Source organism: Anolis carolinensis, chromosome 4 (assembly GCF_035594765.1).
Source record: "Anolis carolinensis isolate JA03-04 chromosome 4, rAnoCar3.1.pri, whole genome shotgun sequence".
In the NCBI taxonomy this organism is placed as follows: Eukaryota; Metazoa; Chordata; class Lepidosauria; order Squamata; family Dactyloidae; genus Anolis; species Anolis carolinensis.
The window spans coordinates 155,894,099-155,918,332 of NC_085844.1; the positions used below are offsets into that span (position 1 = coordinate 155,894,099).

Sequence of the window (24,234 nt, forward strand, 5' to 3'; positions counted from 1 at the left end):
CTGTCTCCTCATGATGTGGCCAAAATACTTCAGCTTTGCCTCTAATATCCTTCCCTCCAGTGAGCAGCCGGACATTATTTCCTGGAGGATGGACTGGTTGGATCTTCTTGCGGTCCAAGGCACTCTCAGGATTTTCCTCCAGCATCAGAGTTCAAAAGTGTCTATCTTCCTTCGCTCAGCCTTCCTTATGGTCCAGCTCTCGCATCCATAGGTTACTATGGGGATTGTGCCTGTGTATATCTATAGATATATCCATATCCATATCTATACCTGTATATCTATACCTATATACCTATATCTTACCTATATCCATAATAAAAGTGAAAACCTGTATGTGTGTACGTGGCACGGGTGTCTGCTCACACAGACAGCCTCCGACCTCCATAAGCAGTCTATAGTTCCCAGTGCTGAGGAGCCACCAAGTCACTCCATGAACTGACATTGCAGGTTATAGTGAGCACCATGAACATGTAGCCTCAACCCCTGCCAATGTCCTCCCTACACACTACGGCCCACCACTCAAGGAATGCTTTCGTTTGGGAACCATTTCATCCTAGAAATGAAATCTCCATTGCTGTGAAATTTGTATGATCCCACCTACTGTCCTTCCCCTTCAAATCTGTCTGCATAACAAACACAGCAGAACTGAGCAGCAACTAAATTTACTGGAGGATTTTAGGGGATTGACTCCACATGGTGGAAGTTGTAGTTCACCCTGCATCAAGGCAGAGCACTGTGACTCCTACTGGGGAATTTAGAGGAGTTGTAGTTCACCTACACCCAGAATGCTATGAACCCAAACAACGATGGGTCTGAACCAAACTTGCACTGCATACCCGATGTGCCCAGATTTGAATACTGGTGGGTTTTGAGGGGAATTGGCCTGGACATTTGGGAGTAGTCGGTACTGGGATTTATAGTTTACCAGCAATGAATGAGCACTTCGAACCCCACCGATGATGGACCAGGACCAAACTTCACACACAGAGCCCCCTTAACCAATGTTGGACAAGTTTGGGGAAAAGGGAGTTATAGTTCACCTGCATCCAGAGAAACAGTGACCCCCAACGACAATGGACCGGGACCAAACTTTACACATAGAAGCCTCTTGACCAACTGAACATACTGCAGGGGTTTATGGGAATGGGCCTTGATTTTGAGAGTTGTAGTTCACCTGCATCCAAAGAGCACTGACCCCAGCCAATGACGGATCTGGACCAAACTGGGCACACAGACTCAACATTGCCTGCTGTGGATACTGACAAATGTTTCAGGACAATTGCCCCAGGAATCTGGGAACTGTATAGTTCACCCCCATCCAGAGACCACTGCAGCCAGACGATGACTAGCCAACGACAGATTTGGACCACACTTGGTACACAAATCCAAAATGGCCAACTTTGAATACTAGCAGGCTTTGGGGAGGATTGACCCACGATTCTGGGAATTGTAGTTCACCCACTCCAAACTGAGAATACCTAACATTCAAATACAAATAATGCCTTTTTCAAATAACCCGGACATAGCTGGGTCCCCAAGCTAGTACATTATAAATGTTGAATTTGCCACAGAACTTTCTGCAGAAATTGATTTTGATAATGTTAAACCTGTGACAGAGACTGCTTGCAATTCTGTTTATTCTTTGTTGGAGAACATTTGTTTTATCAACTTAAATTCTCTTTTGGATACATTTCTTCCCAAATATAGTACAAATGTGTACTATATTTAAATACCTTTGCTTCTTGCAATATATATAATTTGAACATTAATAATTTTTCTACGTGACCCAAAATAATGTCAGGCATTTAGAGAACAAAGGGGGGAAAGGTGCTGTCCTTTCTCCAAGGAGCTTAGAATCTAATTTTACACATGACAGAACAACAAGGCCATGACAAACAATAGGAGAGATGGGATAAAAAAGGACAAAAGATCCAGCACGCTAGGTAAGCTTCAGTCATCCATTCAAAGACAGAAATATCACCATGTAACTTAGGTGACTGCCTGCTCACCCCCCATCCCAAAAAAACCCCAAAACAAAAGAACAAAACCAAAAACATACCCGAACAATATATTAGTCAAAGCTAAGAATTAGTGAACACCCTTCATGCTGAAATAAATCTGTTTGAATTCTAGATTTAACCATGCAGTCTGAATAACTTCAGTGGCAATCACACATTGTGCCTGGTAAAGTAGTAATCGGTGCAATGGAGATGCCCTTTTTTTCTTCCACTTTGAATTATCTGCCCTAGAATCCTAAGTAAAAAATGTATATAGGAAACCTATCCTTTGTTTTGCTTTTGTTTTACTTGTTTTATGTACCGCTTTCACATCTGGAGAAGCTACTCTAAAAGCTTGATGTGAACTCCCCCTGGTACAATTGTATAATGTCAATGGGAACTTTGGGGACTTTAGCAACAGGTGATACAAACATCTTGGGAGAAATTAGTTCACACCCTGTAGTTTCTGATGAGGCAATGTGAATTCCTGTCACTGACATAAATGTCACCTCAACTAGCCTATCTTTTGTTCTTACAAATAGAATTTGGTCACTCAAGCACTACACAAGCAGGCATTGTGAACAAGTTTCTTCTGCACCCACTCTGAAGTTTGGTCAATATGTCAACAGGAGCCAAATGAATGGGCATGAGGTCACTTATATACGTGGAGGCATTTCAGAAAGCCATGGGGACATATTCTTGATTGTTTGACAATGGCTTTTGTAAGAGGTGTGTCTGAAGGGGTGTGAACAAACACAAGACATTTCCACTGTGCCTTCCAAGCTTCTCTCAGTGGGTGTTTTACTGTAAAGTATAAATACATAGTCCTTCTTGTGCTGTGTTGTCAGAGCTCATGATAATGGTGCTACTTGCTACTGAATAATAATAATAATAATAATAATAATAATAATAATAATAATAATAATAATAATAATAATAATATACCCTAACAATATATTAGTCAAAGCTAAGAATTAGTGAACACTCTTCATGCTGATGTCTATCTTGTTTGCTGTGTCATACAATAAAATAATAATTTTATTTTTATTTATTTACCCCGCTTCCATCTTCCCGAAGGGACTCGGGGCGGCTTACATGGGGCCAAGCCCAGGTAATTACAGTCATTAGAAAATAAAACACATCCAAATAAAATACAGTTCTACATGTTAAACATAGTAAAATAACAATCATATCAAGGTTAACACAAGTAGTTTACAAAAACCTGAGGAAGCTCATAAAAGCGAACTGGGCCAAAAGTGCGTAGAGTGAATATAGTAAACTAGAGAATGAACTAGATGACCAAAGTGCTGCAACTGGTAAGGGACTTGGGATGAGGTAGACTTTGGTATGATATCTATCATAGGGACAGATGAGCTGTGGTGGCACAATGGGTTAAAACCTTGTGCTGGCTGAACTGCTGACCTGAAGGTTGGGTTGCTGAACTGAAGGTTGGCGGTTGGAATCTGCAAGATGGGGTGAGCTCCTGTCTGTCGGCTCTAGCTTGTGGGGACATGGGAGAAGCCTCCCAGCAGGATGGTAACACATCCAGGCATCCCCTGGGTAATGTCTCTGTAGACGGCCAATTCTCTCACACCAGAAGCGATTTGCAATATGTTCTCAAGTCGCTTCTGACATGATAAATAAATAGGGGCAGATGAGGTATACGTAACAGAAATGGGGTCTACAGTAGTTTATTTTTTGTATCCTCACATCCAACACCAGGACTCAGGTGTCTAGGTGAGGGCCTCATCGAGGATCTCATGAGGTTTAAAAGACAAAGAGCTGAAGCAGGGCATTCCACAATCTTCTATGTAATGTATCTGTTTTTCCTCCTCTCCAGCTCACATGGTTCACCCCATGGCTACTAAATATGTTCAGTCCTTAACAGGCTATATCATGTCCCTGTATCCTTTTTCAAAAGCAAGATTTGAAAAATTTGGATCTTCCTATGCATTGTGTTACCTCTCCCTTGTTTTTTCATAGTCTTTTGGCTCAATTTTTTAACTCTTCATCCCTGATTGTCACACATGATAAAGAGGAAGAGTCCATAAAGGCACAAATGCTAAAACAACCCAACATATCTTTAAACATTTGCTGTTTTTGTGCCTTTTTAATAAAAAGTCATCTTAAATAGCATTCTAAATTCAGGTTCATTATAGTTAGTGGCTGCATTATACATTCATCTTCTTAAATGGATTAAAAAGACAAATGTCTGATTCCTTTGCTCATTGAATCCTTTAATTAAGAGTCTCCCCAAAAGTCCCAACTTTTTTTTTAAGATTGAGTGTTAACACTTATTTTTAAGTTCCACTGAGATTAGTAGCACTTTCTCTGAGGTATGGATTCCAAAGATTTTGCAGTTAATCATTTGTGGTTTGTCCTTTTACAGAATTCAGATGAACTTATTTATCATGGTTGTTCATATCTGCATGGTAGAACATTACGTTTATGCAGGGGCGGTTCAACCTCAAGGCAAATTAAGCACTTGCCTCGGATGCCATAGTCTGGGGGGCGCCAGGGGAGGAGGAGGCGAAGAGGCGGCAGCAGCGGCTTCTTTGCACTTTCCCTCCATTCCTGGCTTCGGAGGGGCGCTGGGAGGCTCCCAGCGCCTCTCCGAAGCCAGGAAGGGGGGAAAGTGCAAAGAAGCCTGGCGAGAGGCAGAGCCAGGCCCCAGCAAGGCCCCAGCCACTCCCTCCTTCCTTCCTTCTTCCTACCTTCCTACCTGAGGTGGTGGGGACTTGCTGGGGCCTGGCTCCGCCTCTCGTCGAGCGGTTCAGGGGAAGGCACGGCAGCAGCAGCGGCTTTCCTGGCCCCAGCCTGGCCCAGCATCAAAGCTGCCACGCCGTCCCCTGAGCCGCCTGGCCTGGAAGCCGAGAGCCAAGGAGGAGGAGAAGGAGAACTTCTCCTTCTCCTTCTTATCTTTGGCTCTCGGCTCCCGGGGGAGCTGCCACTGCAGCCGCACCGTCCTCTGACCAACCGACCCGGGAGCCAAGAGCCGAGGAGGAGGAGGAGGAGGAGGAGGAGGAGGAGGAGGAGGAGGAGAAGTTCTCCTCCTCCTTGGCTCTCGGATCCCAGGGAAGCCGCTGCTGCTGCTGCGCCATCTCCTGAGCCGCCTGGCTTGGAAGCTGAGAGTCAAGGAGGAAGAGAAGGAGAAGGAGAACTTCTCCTCCTCCTCCTCTTTGGCTCTCGGCTCCCGGGGGAGCCGCCGCTGCTGCCGTGCCATCCCCTGATGGCCTGGCCCAGGAACCAAGAGCCAAGGAGGAGGAGAAGGAGAAGTTCTCCTCCTCCTCCTCCTCCTCCTCCTCCTCCTCCTCCTCCTCTACTGCAAAAAATTGCTTTCTATCCCAGGGCACCCAAAGGCAGGGTTTTAGATTGAACTCATCTACTTTCTTGCTGATACCTGGAGGCGATACATCTTTCTGTTGGCCTCCAGAAGGGCATTAGAAGCGTTCCAACACTCATCTGAATTTCATACCTATCTGATGTGCAGTAGTTCTTGATTCTTGTTCTCTAGATGTGCCATTAAATTCAGTTCTATGAAATATAAGGTGGACAATTTCTTGCAGTAATATATATTTATATTAAAACTTACTATGAATTGGTCATATTTACTCAAGGTAATGAATATCTGTATTTATTCAGTGTGCTTCATTTGATATGGGTGATGGGGCCACAAATCACTTTGTTAGAGATACTCTTGTTACTGGGTTTTTGTTTTATTGCGATTATTATATTCTACAATGGAAGTGGCTTTTTGTCTTTTTATATACCATGAACCCTTGGTATCTCCTGGGGTTTGATTGGGAAAGAAACTATAATGCTGGAAAAAAGGGAAAGGAAGAGGAAAGAAAGATCAGATTACAGATTGATTCAAGTGAAGCCACAGCCCAGAGGTGCAGACCTGAGCAGTGCTGCCATTCACTGTAAATCAAAGTTGACTTGATGGCATGTGACAACAATAATAACATTGTTTGAACCTAATGTGTCTCAAGGTAGTTCTCTCTCCTGGAAGCCTTTTAGCCCAGGAAAGGCCTCTATCCTACACTCTGTTCCTCACTCTTGTGAAATAGGAAAATGTCTACCAATATGAGCACAATCAATAAACACTTTTCTTCAGCTTAAAAACTGATGTGATTATTGTAACATAAGTGTTCATGGACTGGATCAAGATTCTCACAAAATTCTGTACTTTCTCATCAATCCCAGCCAGCCTTTCCAAGCGTGATAGATGATGGGACTTGTAGCTCCTCAGCTACTGTGAGTCTCCAGGATCCTCAGCCCTGAACTAAAGCTTGTGCCATAATAAACACATTAGTCATTAATTTGCCTTTCTTGTTTCTGCTTCAACAGAAAAACCCAGCTGTGCTTCTGGAATGTAATGTGATGAACATGGCACATGGCATCAATATTCTTAAAGATAAGGCCTTCTTGCAGAAGAGTGGATTACTTGGTTTGTGATGGGACCTTCTTCTTTTAAGGAGATTTGTGTTCTCAGGAAGGAACACAAAGACTCGTGAGAAGGAGAAGTGTAAGTAGACACGATGTCATTCTTTCCTCCAGATAGAGACTAGCCGACAGCCAAGAAATCATGTATGTGCTTTAAGAGCAATTGTTGACGCAGGCTTTCTCTTCAGGAATGCACAAGTAGTGGCCCACCCCACTCTTATAGACAGCTATGAATGAAACAGATGGCAATGTATGGGGCTAACTCACCTCTTAGCATGACTGGTTTCCAAATCTTCATGATATTTCTTACCTGAGGGAGGTTTCTGGCTCAGCTAAATAGGGTGGAATGATTGGATCGGCGTGGGGTGTGGGAGAGTGAGATTTCATAATACTTGGTATAAATCTGGTGCTGGATGAAAGGGGTTGGTGAGGGTTTCAGTGAGCTTTTTATGGTGGTATTGCACAACATTTGCACTATGAACATATGTCAACTTTGGAAGTGCTCTGAAAGTTAGATTAAAAGCAATTAGTTGAAATTATAGTCCCAGGCCCCATGCGTCAAATAGTTAGTCATAGCCATAGTTGCAGTCTTCAAAAAATAATCCTTTTACAGTTGATTACCAATCCTTATTTATGTTCCTTGAATACAACTAATATAGTTTTGTTACTTTTCGGAGCCCCCGGTGGCACAGAGGGTTAAACCTTTGAGCTGCTGAACTTGCTGACTGAAAGGTCAGCGGTTTGAATCCAGGGAGTGGGATGCCAATCTAGCCATTCAAAAACATGTAAATGTAAGTAGATGAATAGGTACCGCTCTGGTGGGAAGGTAATGGCGTTTCATGCAGTCATGCCGGCCACATGACCTTGGAGGCATCTATGGACAATGCCGGCTCTTTGGCTTAGAAATGGACATGAGCACCACATTCCAGAGTTGGACACGACTAGACATAATGTCAAGGGGAAACATTTACCTTTTTACTTTTGTTACTTTTAAGAAATCCAAGTAGTACTAGGTATGGTACAAAATGCAATTTTCTTTCATTATAGATACTGTGGGTGCAAAGTGAGGGTGTTGCCCCCAAATAACAATAAAATAAAAACATGGGATTTCCTTCACTCCCTAGATTTCCAGTACCCCTTTAGTTGAGCATTTAGAAATAGTTTTTAGGCATTCAGAGACAGTTACCAATGCAATGCAACATACGCCAAAGCTAAGAAAGAGGTCTAGTTGTGGATGATCTGGAATATCCTGCTTTCTGCAATGTCAGAAATTTGGGGACTAATGGAACATTTAATTTAAGAGGTTGAATTGTCATATGTATGAGCAATGTCCTATTTTTTCTGAACTGTACAAAGCAGCACTTGAACCATGTAATACATGTTGTTTAACATCTACATGAAGCCGCTGGGTGAGATCATCCGGAGTTTTGGAGTTCGGTGTCATCTGTACGCAAATGATGTCCAACTCTATCACTCCTGTTTTCCAGCGTCCAAGGATTCTGTCCAAATCCTGAACCGGTGCCTGGTTGCTGTGTTGGACTGGATGAGGAAGAACAAATTGAAGTTGAATCCAGACAAGACAGAGGTACTCCTGGTCAGTCGCAAGCCTATAGGGTATAGGATTACAGCCTGTGCTGGATGGGATCGCACTCCCTCTAAAGGCGCAGGGAGTCCTCCTGGACTAATCACTGAGTCTGGTTTCGGCGGTGGACGAAGGGGGCCTTCGCACAACTCAAACTTGTGCGCCAACTTCGCCCGTACCTTGGGAAGCCTGACTTGGCCACAGTGGTTCACACTCTTGTTACATCTCGTTTGGACTATTGCAATGCACTCTACGTGGGGTTGCCTTTGAAGACTGTTCAGTAGCAGAAACTAGTCCAACATTCCACAGCCAGGTTACTAACGAGCGCCATTCGGGGACCATACAACTCCTGTGTTGAAGCAGCTCCACTGGTCGCCTATTAGCTTCCGGGCACAATTCAAAGTGCTGGCTTTAGCCTATGAAGTCCTTCAAGTGAGGCCTTGGTCTCGGTCCTGCCGCCATCACAGGTGAAGTTGGTGGGGATGAGAGACAGGGCTTTTTCGATGGTGGCTCCATGGCTGGGGAACTCCTTGCCAAGGGAGAATAGGGAAGCCCCCTCACTCATGTCTTTTAGGAAGCAGCTGAAGACCTGGATGTAGGACCAAGCTTTTGGCCCCTCCTAAGATAGGAGTTGATATGACCTTATGGATTCTGTGAATTAATATTAAGTTGAACACAGACTGGCTCTGATTTTGGCTCGAAACTGCCCCTGTTGTAATGGTCACATGGTTTTTATTGTTTTAATTTGATTTGGATACCGGCTTTTAATTGTGTTTTATGTTTGGTTTTACTACTTTTTGTATTATATGTGGCATCTAATTCTGCCATTGTGAAAGACCGCTCTGGGTCCCTTTGGAGGAGAAGAGTGGTATATAAATAAATAAATACTCCTCCACAATTTAGCAAGATCATACCTCTATAACTAAAAAAGTTACAACCATAATATAATATAGCTGCACCTTTACCATTAGGGACATTAATTGCTTTTAACTATTCATTTGTATATAGCTCTATTCCTGAGTTTTGAGTAGACAGTATAGCACCATGTGAATCAGCTAGTATTTCAAAAGAGTGAAGATCATGTCTCATACATTAGAAGAAAAAAGACACATTTCCATTCTCTCTGCTTTGGGCCCTTCCACACTGCCCCATATCCCAGAATATCAAGGCAGAAAATCTCACAATATCTGCTTTGAACTGGGTTATCTGAGGGCGCTTCCAGACAGCACTAAATCACGGGTTTTAAACAGGGGCAAAAAATCCCAGGACTTCAGAAGAGGTCCACATACAGACTTGTTAGTCCTGGGATTTCTGACCCTGTTGTCCAGACTTGCTGCTTTGTTTTGAGATTTAGAAGCTCCCAAGATGGCTGCAACGGAAACCTCAGAGGTTTTTTTTTTTAAGGCGATATGCGGATCACTGCAAAAGTTCCATACTTTGTCCTGGCCAGAGAAACTGCGCCCCGCAGATGTTTCATGAAGTATCTCCCACACAAACAAACCTCATGGGGTAGGACAACTACTGCCCAAGTCAGCAGTACACAATCAAACAGGAACACACACATTTAAGCCAGAACTTTGTCATTATCAACTATTTTTACAGCCTGGCTGCCTGGCCATCTGTCCAGACAGATTTGGTTGTGTAGTTGTGGCATCGAACAAGAGGGTACTCTTCCTGGGTTATACATGGCTTTTCCTATTAGCCACCTGCATGACTTTGGCTCCCAGTATTTACATTCCTCTCCAGCATATCCATGTCCCAACACCCAGTACTAAGTTTTTGCCATTTAATAAACTGTACACATGTTGTCAGCATACACCCAATGAGGAATCACATGTATAACCCGGCAACCCATCCTGCTGTTCCCTGGCACAAGTACACTATGAAACCTGTCTGCACAAATGGCCATACAACAAGGTCTGAGTAATTATACTAATAATGGCAAGTGTTTGTTCCTGTGTCATTGTGTACTACTTAATGTGATAGTACTTGTTGCACTCTAGGAACTTCATTTTTCTGCCACAAACTTCATTAAACAGGTGAAGGATGAAGTTCCTCTTCCCAGGACAAAGATTTTGCCTTCTACTCAAGTGTAACCACCCTTTTGGGAACCAACCAATCAGGAACAAGCATCTAAAACCCAGAAAGAAACCCAGATAAAAATCCTGTGATTTCCGATTGCAGGGATATACAGACATGCGAATATCCGGATATTTGGCTAAAACCCACGATATTCCCGCACCTGGAAATCTCACGTTTTTTGCCTTTTGTAGCAGTTGCTTCCGGGTTTACAGGGAACAGCGTCTGGCCACCCCCTTGTTTGCTATGGAAGATCCTGGGATAAAGGTACTGTCTGGATGGGCTCTCAGTCCACACTCAGATAATGTGGGATTTTCTGCCTTGATATTCTGGGATACAGAGCTGTGTGGATGGGCCCTTTGTTACCTCTAATTGAACTTTCATTTATAGTGGTTCACCCACTGAATTGTGCTACTGTATAATGGTTGTTAACAGTACAATCCTGTTACATCCTGCATAAATGTAAGCTCTATGCAGTTTTCTTGGTAAACTGGAATGGGATTGCAGCCTCCAAGTCCCCTCCACTCCCATATTGATGATTGAGATGGAGGCAGATATTTCAGGGTTGAAGTACATGGATGTTTTGATGAGCAACAACAGTACTATAGTCTGTAGGCCCTTCCACACAGCTATAAAACCCAGAATATCAAGGCAGGAAATCCCACAATATCTGCTTTGAACTGGGTTATCTGAGTCCACACTGCCACATATTCCAGTTCAAAGTAGATATTGTGGGATTTCCTGCCTTGATATTCTGGGTTATATGGCTGTGTGAAAGGACCCTGTGACCCCTTCAAACTTCTTTTTACCTTCTGAGATCAGCTGCAATATTTGCAGAGGAGGGCTAATTTTCTTTAGCAATCATCTGTAGTTATCTGTGATGCAAAAGTATTTTATGGTGGCTTAATCTTGAAAGGCAATCAAGGCCTTTTAGCTTTACAAAAGACTTATTTCCAATGGAATTGAAAATGAATGTTTTGTTCATATGGCTCAACCATTTTTGGACTAAAGTTTAAAACACAGCCCTGGTGACCACTATGAATGTCTGCGTTTCAAAATGTAGCACTACACCATCGGCAATACCATGCTGGTTCCCCTTTGAGGATGTTCTGGTCACAGCTGGGTTCCTAGATTATACTATAAAAGTAAGTTGGATCTTTGGGTCCACAAAAAGAAACTCAATGCTATGCATATGGGCGTGTTGTCTAGACATAGACAGCCACAGACAGGAAGTATAGCAAGACTGTGGTAGAAATGTCCATAGATACATATGCCACCACTGTGAGTAGAAACAGGATCATGTCCCCTGGTACATAGTGTGTACTGAAACAATTTTAATGCAATGTGCACAGCAGATGAGGTATATAGAAATGTGTTACCCCGTTATAGATGTCAAGCATTTTCTTCTGAAATATGTGAAAAGTATAAGTTCATTTATTTAATATAGTTTGAGGGACTAAGAATCTGAATTTGAAGTGCCCACATTGTACCTGATATTAAATTATCCAGGATCCTGATGAATATCCTCCCAGAAAACATAAAGAACCCTGCACATGGGTCTATAGGGTATAAAAGTCAAACTATGAATGAATTGAATCAAAGCTACTTGCCTCCAAAGCAGCTGACTTTTGTTTGCCGTTACACTTTTGACCCGCCTTTCTACTTTGCTACTTAACTTCCAAAGCTATCTTTCTATTTCACTCTTTATTATTATTACTGTGAGGAGATCACTTTGTTTCTGACCCAGCAGTGGTATCCCATTCAGACACACACTGTGTTATAATTCTGCATCTACAAGGCACATACAGTTTGTTCCAGGAATGTTAAGAACCAACTTTGCTCTTCCAGAACAACTTGAAAGACTCACTGTTTGCATATTCAGAATGTTTCTGATACAAAATTCATGAACACAGGAATGATCCCAGACTTCAATATGCTGTTCACAAGCTCTGCTAGTAACACTTTTTCAATGCATACCTTGAAAACTCTGAATGGGCAATGTACAAATTTACTTGTCCACATTTATGCTGACTTTTCCCAGCTTAACAGCAAAGGCAGACAGTCTGTTTATAGTCAGCTCCATGCGCTCGCACAATGCTGTACTGTTCAGCTTGTGGGCTCTGAGGGGAATGTTTTAAAAATATAAAATGGCTCCATTGACTGTTTCTTCTTCTTTAAGTCAGGAAAAATGTTGCTGTTAATATTAGCTGGTGGAAAAGCTTCCTTTTAAGAAAAACAACAGCTCAGTCCTGTATTTGAGGCTTGGCGTGTTGACTTAAATCAAGGGACAAGAAATGTTGCTAGATTTGGAGCCATAGCATTCACAGCGAGTGGACTGAGGACGCAGGAAGAGGAAATAAGGAGCCTCCACTACCTTATATGTCCTGTTAATGAGGCAGTCAGTATACTAACCCTTAAAATGAACATAGAACAAAGATAACCTCCAAATATTGCTCATACTTACCCACCACTACCAGAATCATAGAAGGGAAAAGGAAGGAGCAATTATAACTATGACTGACCTTCAACTGTCCCTGGAAAGCCCTGTTTGCTTCCTTACTCTGCTGCCACAGAGGGGAGACGTACCACATCCAATTGAGGGAATAATAGTATATGCTCGGTCTGTTGACTAAGGGCAAGATGGATAGATGGTATCCTTGAAGTGACTGGTTTGACCTTGAAGGAACTGGTGGGGGGGGGGGGCAACAGGGAACTCTGGCGTGGACTGGTCCATGAAGTCACGGAGAGTCGGAGACGACTGAGTGAATGAACACACACACACTCGGTCTGTTCATTTTAAACAGCTGTATATTTAAAAGTCCTATTGCCTGACCTAATGTCAAACTATATTTTTAAAATATCCAGGGACATTTATAACAGGCTTCCTTATTCTGGCAGCTTCCAGGTGGTGTCAGACTCTAACCCTAGTTAGTCCAAGCCAGAATGGCTAAGGGTCAGTGGCAATGGGAATAGTGGTCCAAAACATTTGGAAGTCATCAGATTGAGGAAGTCACCAGATTCGTTGAAAGCATAAAGCTCTCTCTTGGCAAGATGAGTGTGAAAGTTGGGGCCTTCTTGAAATGTCAAGTATATGTGTGAGGAGATGTCTTTGGACTGGTTGACTTACAACAGCTGTTGCATGAATGCCATTTGAACTGGCCCATACTATGACTTCAGCAGATGAGTAACACATTTTTAAAGTCTTCGTTCCATCATATCCTGCCTCTGTGTTGCAATTAGCACTCAAATGAATTCAAAGGACATTCTCTCTCATTTTCAGTTTGTTCGTAAACCACTTTCCCTTGTCAACCATGTGGAAAGTGCCTTATGACAACATGATGTTTTATATAATATAGCAACATTTGAAGAGAACTTACTTACAATTACAAGATAAAAAGAAATGTAGGTAGCCATACAAATAGTACAGTATGACTTCTGTATCCATGAGGGATAAGTACCTGAACTTACGTCGGAAACAGGAAATTGTGGGTTATATGAAATGCAGGACTGCTGCCGAAGTTACTATAAAGTCACACTGGAGAACCTAGTAAATTCCTAAAGCAATATCCTCTTTTAAACTTGCTAGGTCCCATAAGAAGACTATAGTAACTTCCAGGGGAAGTTGGTAGTTGAATGCATAGATATTGGCCCCATGAGCATGGGTGTCATATTGTAATTGTTGGATCAAAACAAACATGAATAAACATTCACCAAGATTAAACCATGTCCTACTAATCTAATGTTAATTTTTTAGAGGATGCATATAATCGTATCTCGTATCTCTTTGGAGGGAGGTATTACCTCCAGCAACAAACCCTGAGCATTCTGATGACCCCTACACAAATTCAGTAAGAGAAGCAATTGCCTTCCATGACTGGAGTAAGCAAGGGCCTCTTCTACCCAGGCAACCTGGAATTGGGCCAGACAGCTCACTTTCATGGGATGGCATGATAAGCCAAGGAACAGTGGGAACTCTGGCTTGACAGGCACAAGCAGTGTGCGAGTGCACACTTTTCTGTTGTGTCTGCTTGCAGGAGATTTGTTCTTTATTTATACCATCCAAAAACTGAGCACAAGTTCTGACTTATCCCCCACACATCAGTGCTCATTCACAATATGGAATTATAGTGTCACTATACCACTATAACTGCCATGACAATGTTTTATTAAATCCTGAAAGCTGCAGTTTGGGGAGAGGCATCTCTGCCAGAGAGCTCCAGTGCTTGACTAGACTACATACTACAGATTTCCATAAACTGGAATTACAGAAGGTAAAGTGGAATATAGTATACAACCTTTATTCACAGATTTGATAGTCATCATTTTATTTGCACACACTTCAATAATACTCCCCTCTCTGGAGGTTTGTGGGCCTCTCTAGGTCCGTCAGCCCTATTCTGTGGTGTGTTTCTAGTCCACATGTAATCAGAATATGGGATTTGCTATTATCCATGATTTCAGTTATCCTCAGAGGATCCTGGAACCAATTCCCTTCCGATAGTTGGCTGTACTGTAATAGAATTATTGTTGTGGAGTGTAAAGGGCTTCGGATCAGACAATGAGTCTAGTTTGTTTGAAGGTTTATTGATCTGCCTTTTATCTTTATGTGCAGGGGAGAAAACAAGCTGGAGCAGTGGCTGTACCAATGTTTAGACAGTGCAATAAGCAGACCACTTGCTGTATTGCAAGTGGGTACAATTAATCAGCATGCGTAAACATAGGGTGGCTCATTCATAACAAGCTAGGTTTCTTGCAATTTGCTGGCTTGTAGTATAAATGTAACCACACCTTTACGTTTCAATGACATTAATGCCATCCTTGCTTTTGCCATTCATGTCTCATCCCCAGATTTTTGCACACTGAAATCCTGGAATCGTAGGAGACCCTTAGCCCTTTAGTAGACCCTTTAGTGCTACTACCATTTCCATCGTTTGTCAGTAACCTCGTCTTTGTCTTCCTGTGACACTGGAGTGTTAATCTTCATTTGTTCCATGATATTTCTGTGTAGTAAAACTGCATACAGAGGGAATTCAGATGTGTCTTTAATTATAACCAAAGTAGTAAAATCAAGGACTAGGTAATCATTTTCATGTCCGTCAATGCTAATAGCTGCTCTGCAGTTGTTGTAGTCCTGGCTTTGGGTGATGGAGACAAAGATTCAAAGTCTTATTAACCATAAAGCACATGGGATAGTCTATTGGCCTTATGCTTACTTGAGAAGCAAGGTAATCATGCTACTTTATTCCTTTAAAAAAGATGGAAAAGAAATGTGAAAATGAGATGCAGACATTGGGATAGATAGCAGTGTGAGATTAGAAACTGGATCCAAGTCTAAAAACTGCATGTGTTTTATTTCCTGTAATCTTTAATACCAGCAATTTTCTTTCCCATGAATCTCTTACTCTTTTTGGTAGAGTCAGGGACAGCTGGCATGATGACAAGAGATCTAAAAAACGAATTCTTTGTCAGTCTCCTTCTGGATGTTACCATCATTTTAATGCTAATGTGGTTTCTCCTCAGTCTTTTTTCCCATCTGAGTGTAAGCAACTAAAGCCTCCTGATATTTATGGGATTTTACTAGATTAGCTTGAAAAAAAAAAAACCTTTAAAGCAAAGAGGGAGTTCATTCAGTAGTGGGGCTTTGCTCAAAGTGCCACCTCAGATAAAATATTACAGGAGTCAAGTAAGTATAAACAAGACCCTTGCCTATGAAATGGTTTCTTATGTGAATTTGGGATGAAGGCCAAGTGTATGTCTAGATTTTAGGGAAATTTATTAGCCAAGGTCAACTGTATTTCTAGGACTCGGAAGATGGGATGGCAAAGAATTTGCCAGTTGGAGTCAAGCACTTCCTCAGTTCCTTACCTTCTTTTTACTGGATGTATTTTCCATCCACCCCTGTTTACTTTTATAAATTCTCAGGATTATTAGAATTTGCAGTTATGCAGTTTTGACATCCCCCCTTTTCTGAATTACAGCATATGGAGAATAGTTCCTTACAGCAAGTCTAGCGCATGCATGCAGTGGCAACGCCTCCCTCCTCTGTTTCTGAGGCAGTGCTCTGCTCTAGAAAGCATTCTTTCCTCCTGCTCCATTCATTCTTTCCAAACACATACTTGGTTAGTCCATCTCAATTAATTCATTTATCACTGCCCTGACCCTTTGGATTTTACTCTGAGTCAAGTTATGATTTAGTTTAATGACCATTTAATCACAATGTGTGCTGGTGTGCCTTCAAGTTCCCTGTTGACATATGGTGGCTCCAGGAATTTTTCAGGGTTTTTAAAAGCAACAAATACTCAGAGGTACTTTTTCCAGTTCCTTCCTCTGAAATACAGCACCTGGTATTTGTTGGCAGTCTACCATCCAAATGCCAACCAGTGTTAATCCTGCATAGCTTCAGATCAAAATCAGACCAAAATGAACAGCTTTTCACTTTTGTTTAGTGTTTTTGACCTTTCTTAACCCTTCCAGCCATTTGTCATGTTTCTCCTTTTTTACCAACTCTTTTCTATTTGGTACTTTAATAGATTATGTTTCCCAGAATCCAGATGTTGAAATATTCTAGAATGAAGAGTGACCCAGTTAAAAATACTAATCTCCAGCAGATTAAATAGATATAAATTGTGGAAAAAATATTTCTGGTCTGGTCTAGTTTTCCTTCCTTCCTTCCTTCCTTCCTTCCTTCCTTCCTTCCTTCCTTCCTTCCTTCCTTCCTTCCTTCCTTCCTTTCTTGATGCTGAAGTTGGGGGAGAATAACGTGCAGGTAAAGGAGTAAAGTGTCTGAGAAGAGAAATGTGTGTGTGAGAGAGACAAGACACTACCTTGCACATAATGGAAACATAAAAGGGAATAATAATAATAATAATAATAATAATAATAATAATAATAATAATAATAATAATAATAACTTTATTTTTATACCCAAAGGGGAATCAGGGCGGCTTACATGGGGCCAAGCCCGAATAAAAACAGTAGAAGAAAAGGGATCATAGATCATAGAATCCTTGTGTTGGAAGAGACCACGAGGACCATCTAGTCCAACTCTCTGCCATGCAGGAAGACACAATCAAAGTACTCCTGACAGATGACCATCCAGCCTTTGCTTGAAAACCTCAACAGAAGGAGACTCCTTCACGCTCTGAGGCAGCAGTGCCATAGTAGGGAGAGTAGAAGCATAGGTGCTTGTTTTAGATTCTCCTTGGACCAAGCTCTTGCCTTTCACCACTCTACTCAGAGAAGGAGCTGGTCTCTTTTTTTGATAATGTTAAGGTTTTCTTACATTGACCTGTGGATAAATGGATTCAAATTCTTTGGGTTGAATATCTGAGTAAAATTTCCAGACATATTATATATGACAATTTGTGATTATTCACACACATACACATGTATATGCACACACATATACACACCACAAATATGGATAAAAATTCACACCATACAAATGATATTGGCATTGAATGTTTGCCATTTTACTTTGGAAGCTGCCCTGAGTCCCCTCGGGGAGAGCGAGCAAGTTAAAAATAAGGTATTATTATTGTTATAAAATTGTAATATAACAATCAATAAGATTAAAGAAGAAGCAGCTTCACAGTTCAGTCGATAAATATTTCACCAAACGGAGTGTGTGAAGGCTCTTTCTTTGGAGGCTTTTAAGCAGATGCTGGATGGCCATCTATTGGGGGTGCTTTGAATGTGATTTCCCTGCTTCTTGGCAGGGGGTTGGATTGTATGTCCCGTGAGGTCTCTTCCAACTCTGTGACACATTCTATGAAACCTCAACCTGAGAGGTCAGTTCTGCAAGGTATGATGTGATAATACAAAACACAAGATCTTTAAACATGTACTGAGTGTTTTCTACTAACAAGGATATGCCCACACTTTCAGAATTATAAGTGAAGGTTTAAAAGGGAGAAACAATTATAATTTCTTTCCACTCATAAGTCCTGGTGCTGCTCACTTTAGAAACTCTCCCAATAAATCTCCAGTGCTGTTGTTCAGTGCTTGAGAGGGGCTCGCTTAATACTACATGTATGTCTCTGCAAAATGGGCCTTCATTCGTCATGATTGCACTGAACAATCCTTGGGAAAGTGTTCCTTTTTTCTTTTATTTCTCCTCCCCCCCCCCCCCCCCCCCGCTACTTGTGGCTTAGAGGCAATTGAGGCAGAATGGCTCTCTGACTCTGATACAAATCAGTGTTTTAAAAGAAATGCATTAGGAGACCCACTTAGGCATGTCATTTACAATCCCTCTGGCATATGACCAGATAGACAAAGTTTCATTGAGGCTTCTTGGTGATGCGCTGAACTGAAGTGTGGGAAAAATCCTCGACACTGCACTTGGCTTTTTGTCTGCCATGCCATTATGAACCCTGGAATAGTTGTCCTTCCCTTTATGGAGACTTTGCTTGCTCTTGTGCTGCATCTTTGGACTGAGCATCTGTCAAGTCTATTTCATCCCTGTAAAAATAATACAGTTCTTTTAGAATAAAATGAAAAAAGAAAGCAGGCAGAACAGACAAAGAGGAATACAAGTCGGGCTGCTCAGTTTATTCTTTTAAAGTCTAAAAATAGCGGCAGAGATTATGGCCTTAGTTGAGCATGAATAAGCCCCTTTGATTTTAATAAATTAGACTGTGTTTTCAAGGCTGTTTTTTCTTCCCACAGCAAATGATCATCAGCTTTTGTGCCTGTATCCAAGCAGCGATAGATCAATCTGTCAGTTTTGGTTCCACCCAGCTGTTTTTTCCCCTGTCGTAAGTTCATTTCCACTTGATTCTAAATAATTTTTAAAATGGTCTTCTAAAACTTCTATGCCTTTTTTTCTAAGATATATATTAATGTATGCATCAGTGTACACATATTTGGGAAGTACATACTACTTGTACAATGTACTATTTTGCAACTTTTTCAGTAATAGAGGCATTTTTGTGGATACGTTTCTCTACGCTAACACAATTTCTGACTGGATAATTGTATTGCAAAAATCCAGGGAAATACAAATTTTGGTTGATAGTTCACTTTGCTTATTGGTCCTGGAGATATCCAGATTAAATATGTACATATGAACATTCAAATGTGGTTGACACTGCTGGGCTGGAGTGCTTGGGTAAATGCAGACATAACACTAGGACTGAAAATGGTATGAGGAAATGCACAATTTAAGATTTCAGAAAGATTCTTAATAATCTGTCTATGAGTATGTTTAAGATGTACCCCCTATATTCTGGGGGTGGGAAGAGTACATACCTTCCAACTCCAAGCAGTCTCAGTTGAGACTACTATAGTTGCCTTAGTGGGTGATGTCTGCTTGAGCACTGACAGGGAAACTGTGTCCCTGCTGGTGCTTTTGAACATCTTAGTGGGATTTGACACCATCAGCCATAGTATCTTCTGGAATGCTTGAGGGATCTGGGAACTGGAGGCATTGTGCTTCAGTTGTTCTGGTCGTATCTCTCAGGCAGATTCCAGATGGTGGTTTTTGGAGATAACTGCTCCTAAAAAGGAGCTGTTATATGGCATATCACAAGGTGCCTAACATCTACATTAAACCACTGGGAGAGATCATTTGAAAACAAAGGACAGGGAGTGATCAATATGCTGATGACACCCAAATATATTTCTCTATGCTTTCAGTAATAGTGTGTCTTCTCTGAATGAATGCTTGGAGAAGGTAATGGGTTGAAAGAAGAAAAATAAACAAATAGAATTCAGACAAGAAAGAGGTGCTTACTGTCAAAGTCCTAATCTGAGTTTAGAGGAGTGTCCTGGTTGGGATTACATTCCCCCTGAAAGACTGTATTCACAGCTTGGGGTTGTTTCTGGATCTGTTCTTCCAAATGACAACCCAGATGTGACAGTCAGAAGTGTTTGTGATCAGCTTTGGCAGTTTACAGGTGACATCACTTCCTAGAGCTGGAGGACCTAAGATGATAGTGTACATGGTGGTAACGTCAAGGCTGGACTTCTGCAATGTGGTACACTTAGTCTACCTGTGTGCAAAGTTCAGAAACTATAATTAATTCAAAACATAGCAGCCAAATAGGTTATTGGTACATCTAAGAGTGACCATAAATATAATATATTTATAACTCTGTTGGCTGCCAGTTGGTTTTTACCTTTATATCTCTACATGGTTTGAGTCTGTGTTACCTATGGGATGTCTCTCTCTCTCTCTCTCTCTCTCTCTCTCTCTCTCTCTCTCTCTCTCTCTCTCTCTCTCCCCCCCCCCCCCCCCCCCCACACACACACACACAATATGATCTACTTTGTATTCTCAGGACCTTTGAAAGACATCTACTTCAATCTGCCTAAACTTGATCAGAAGATGTTCTGTTTGGCTACTTCCATACTGTGGAATGACTTTCCAGGAGAGATTTGTCAACTTGAGACACTGGCTGAGTTTAAGTCAATTGTAAAGACCAATCTCTTCCAGCAGGCCTAAAATTGTGGTTTTAAAGTATTGATTGATTGCTTTAAATAAATATTACTTTTTTTATACTTCTATACATATAGTGTAGGTATATGAGGGGGTTTTTTTGTTCTCTACAGAGGATTTTTTTTTGTTTATATGCATTATGCTGTGAATTTGGATGTAACTGACCCCAGAAGCTCTGGTTCTTTGTCACCGATCCTCACAAAATGTGCTTCTCTTGGTTGAGCAGGCTGGAAGGAGAGGAGTACAAGTCAGGCTGCTCAGTTTATTCTTTTATTTAAACCAAGTGCCCTTTTCCTTTGCTTCCTTCTTCCTTTCATTTTCCTTCATGCGCTGCAAGAAGCTATTTCTGCTCTTTGGGTGCTTAATGTGCTGAATGCACACATTAATTCTCTTGGCAAGAATGTTGCCCTTAACCTTCTTGTTCACAATAATGCCCACAGCATGCTGAGTAATGTTATATACTCTTCCTGTCTTGCCATTGTAGCATCTATGTGGCATGCCCTTCTGAGCTGTGTGCATGCCCTTGATGTCAACGATATCATCCTTCTTTTAAATGCACTTGTATATTGGAATTGGGCCATCATGTTTTCAGAAGGACCGTTCGAAAATGTTAATATATCCCCTTCTTTTTCCCCTTTGTGTTGCTTATCTTATCCGGTTACTGCAAAATGGTGTCTGAGGCCCAAGATATATATGGTATGTGTTCTATTTGTTGTTGTTCCCATCTTGATTCACAAAGAGAGGCAGGTAAGAAATAAAAATGTGGCCTCTGGACCTACCACAGTTGCTTTGATTTATTCCTTTATGTTCTAAGTTCCACTTAACACAATAGGATTTAAGCCTGAGTAGGATTATGTTTTGAATTGCTGTGGACTCTTGATATCCATTGGGGATTGTTTCCAGGACTGCTCATGGATAGGAAAATCTGTGTATTCTCAAATTCCATTATATACAGTACTGCAGTAAAATGGTGTCCTTTAAGGAAAATGGCAAAATCAAGATTTTCTTTTTGGAGTTTTAAAAATATTTTCAAGCCTCAGCTGAGAGTTGTAGTTTGGTGAGACTGTATGCTTTGGCAGAAATGGCTAAAGAGCTTGTAAAACTGCAACCTGCATGATTTCATAGCATAAAGCCATGGTAGTTAAAGTGGTGCCAAACTTAAGAGACACTCCTGCTTTCATGTGAAGTGTTGAAATGTATACAGTGTTCCCTCGCTACTTCACGGTTCACTTTTCACTCCCTCACTGTTTTGAGGATTTTCAAATAATATTAATGTACACATTTATATAAAAATATAATGTACACATTTTCGTTGTTTTGCGGGGGTTTTCGGTGCAAAGGGTTTTGGAGGGGGGGAAGGGATAAATAAAGGGAGAAGGGGGAGGGTAGGGAAGGGTTGGAAATAAAAAAGGGTTATTTAGCTTCCATTCTTCTTCAGTGTATATTTTAATTGCTAAAATAAAGTACAGACTGCATTGTAGTAAGTGGTCTGTGGTTTGCTATCCTCCACACACAGAATAAATATAGTGTCCCTACTTCACAGATTTTCACTTATTGCAGGTGGTCCTGGAACATAACCCCCGCGATAAGTGAGGGAACACTGTACTGTGTATGTCCTTTCTGGGACACTCTGGAGGCTGGTATTCCTATTCCTCTTTTTCTTCTCTCCTCTCCTCACACTGTCTGACCTACTGAAGCCTCTGAAGCATGGCCATTTTTTGCCTCTTGGGTCACAGGTTAGATGGGAGGACCCTCTGACTATGAGAACATAGCAGACACTCCTCCAGTCTTGTCCACATCACATGAGGCACAGAATGTTCATGCCGGAGGTGTGTATATGGAATTACTATACAACATTGAGCCATACTAAGACCACGTGCTTATGTTGTGGAATGGATTCTTACAGAACTCTGTGTTCAGTGAAGTGTGAGAATTGTGTATGTCTTACTCTTTTACAAGCTGTGTCTAGCTGCTATGCAGGCCTCATGGAATTTATATATAGACATGTGAATCAAAGTGGTGTTTTCCAAATATGATCACCTTAAGTTCTTATTATAGTGAAATGTGTTCATTCAGTTTATTGATTAAATGAGTCCTGATTTGTTTTCTTTTTTTAAAAAAAATCTTCCTCAAGTGTAAGACAGAAGCTTTCATCTTTATCATACACAGAGGGCATGTACATTTAAAGGGAAAATCACACATATCCTCAATTAAGTTGAAGACAATCAGCATCTGATCAAATCCTCAGCTAACTCTGGTAAAGTGCTATAAATATATAACACGCCTGTATTAATATGGAAAGGGGCTGTGCGCCCAGAAAGTCTCTTGGCAGCTCCTGCTGTCTGGTTAGAAAAGGAAGCAAGCAACAACATTTGAACATTCAGTTCTGAGACTTGAAAGATTTCTGGATTTTATTATGGACTCAACAGGGTTTTCATTATGCATGGGGCCAAACAGAGAGGTTTACGCAAGAGCAACATATTGCCATTAAACGTGTTTGCAATTTTACACATTGTTAAATAATTGAGATAAATAAATGAATACCTTCAAACAGATTGAAAAATGCCCAGAGGGAGAAAAATCTGTAGTGGCAGAAGAGACTGACAAGAGTAAACAAAGGCGAAAGGACATCCTGAACCCTGCTCTTGATCTGTCTGGTCTAAGAATTACTGGCCACATCCCATTTAAGTCAGACCAAGGGGGCACTCCTATAGTTCAGTTAAGGTGGGAGATTTTATGTTTATATTAGTTTAACTACTCAGGAACCTGTACTATCCCAAGAATGTAATGCTAAGAAGAAGAAGAGCAACAGAACAGGTCCCATTGTTGAACTGTAATTAGTGTTGAGACAGATATAATGCATAGCATTACATTCACAATGACTATCTCTCCCAGAGAGGGCCCCTTTTTGGGCCTCCACCTGTTCAGGTAGTGAGTGAGCAGGTGGGTGGATGAGTTCCTTGTCCTTCCCTCCCCCACATCAGGCCTAGCCTCCCGTCTGCCATCGTCTCCTTTTCTCCTGTAAACTTGGTGTACCATCTGTTTTGAGGATCTCACAACTCTTCAAGGCTTTTAATACCTGTAATAATAATTACTTTAACAATCTCATGGTGTTTCTCAAGAACTTCCACCAGTTGACTTGCTGTGACCTTGGGCAGATCATATGTGGTTAGACTGCAGTGCTGGATGCCTGGTTTAAAATAATTTTATGTGGTTTCGTGTTCACGTTGGTTGCAATGCGCTTGCCTTGCCCCACCCCTGCTCCTTACCATGTCTCCATAGCTGATGTACATAATATTTGAGTCTCCTTTTTGTAGAAAAAAGTGGGGTATAAATAAATATTATAATAATTTATTTTTCTCCCTTTGCCAACGTGTATGGAGTTGTACTTGGCTGTCCCTTGCTTGTCTATCATCCTCTCAGATTGATATTTTTTCAAAAGAAGAAATCTTTTCAAAAATTGTGCTCTTGTAGACTCATGTAATCCTGGAACAGCCTGGGAGGAATGAGAAACAAATGGCACAGTCCAGCCGTAGTTAAGCACTTTTAAGTCCCTGTCTGGGTAGGAAAACGCCCCCACCCTTCCCAACTTTTGCTGTGGTTTTTTCCCTGCCCCACCTCCTGTGACCTCAGCTGAAAGGAGAAGTTTTCTGCTACCCAGATGCCTCCTCCCTATGTTTAGCACACAAGAA

The 24,234-nt window shown here is 41.4% G+C and overlaps 1 protein-coding gene across 4 annotated transcripts in view; it reads left to right on the forward strand.

Annotated features, from left to right (window-relative positions):
- Positions 1–24,234, forward strand: part of ddah1 (dimethylarginine dimethylaminohydrolase 1) — a 176,962-nt gene that overhangs the window by 13,580 nt on the left and 139,148 nt on the right. Inside the window, exons 4-6 of one of the 4 annotated variants that reach the window (XM_062978067.1) lie at positions 6,348–6,525; positions 7,931–8,492; positions 18,772–18,860. The gene's annotated coding sequence lies outside the window, so the exon portion shown is untranslated. The remainder of the gene's footprint in view (positions 1–6,347; positions 6,526–7,930; positions 8,493–18,771; positions 18,861–24,234) is intronic. The other 3 variants (XM_008114183.3, XM_062978068.1, XM_062978069.1) reach the window with 3 other exon arrangements.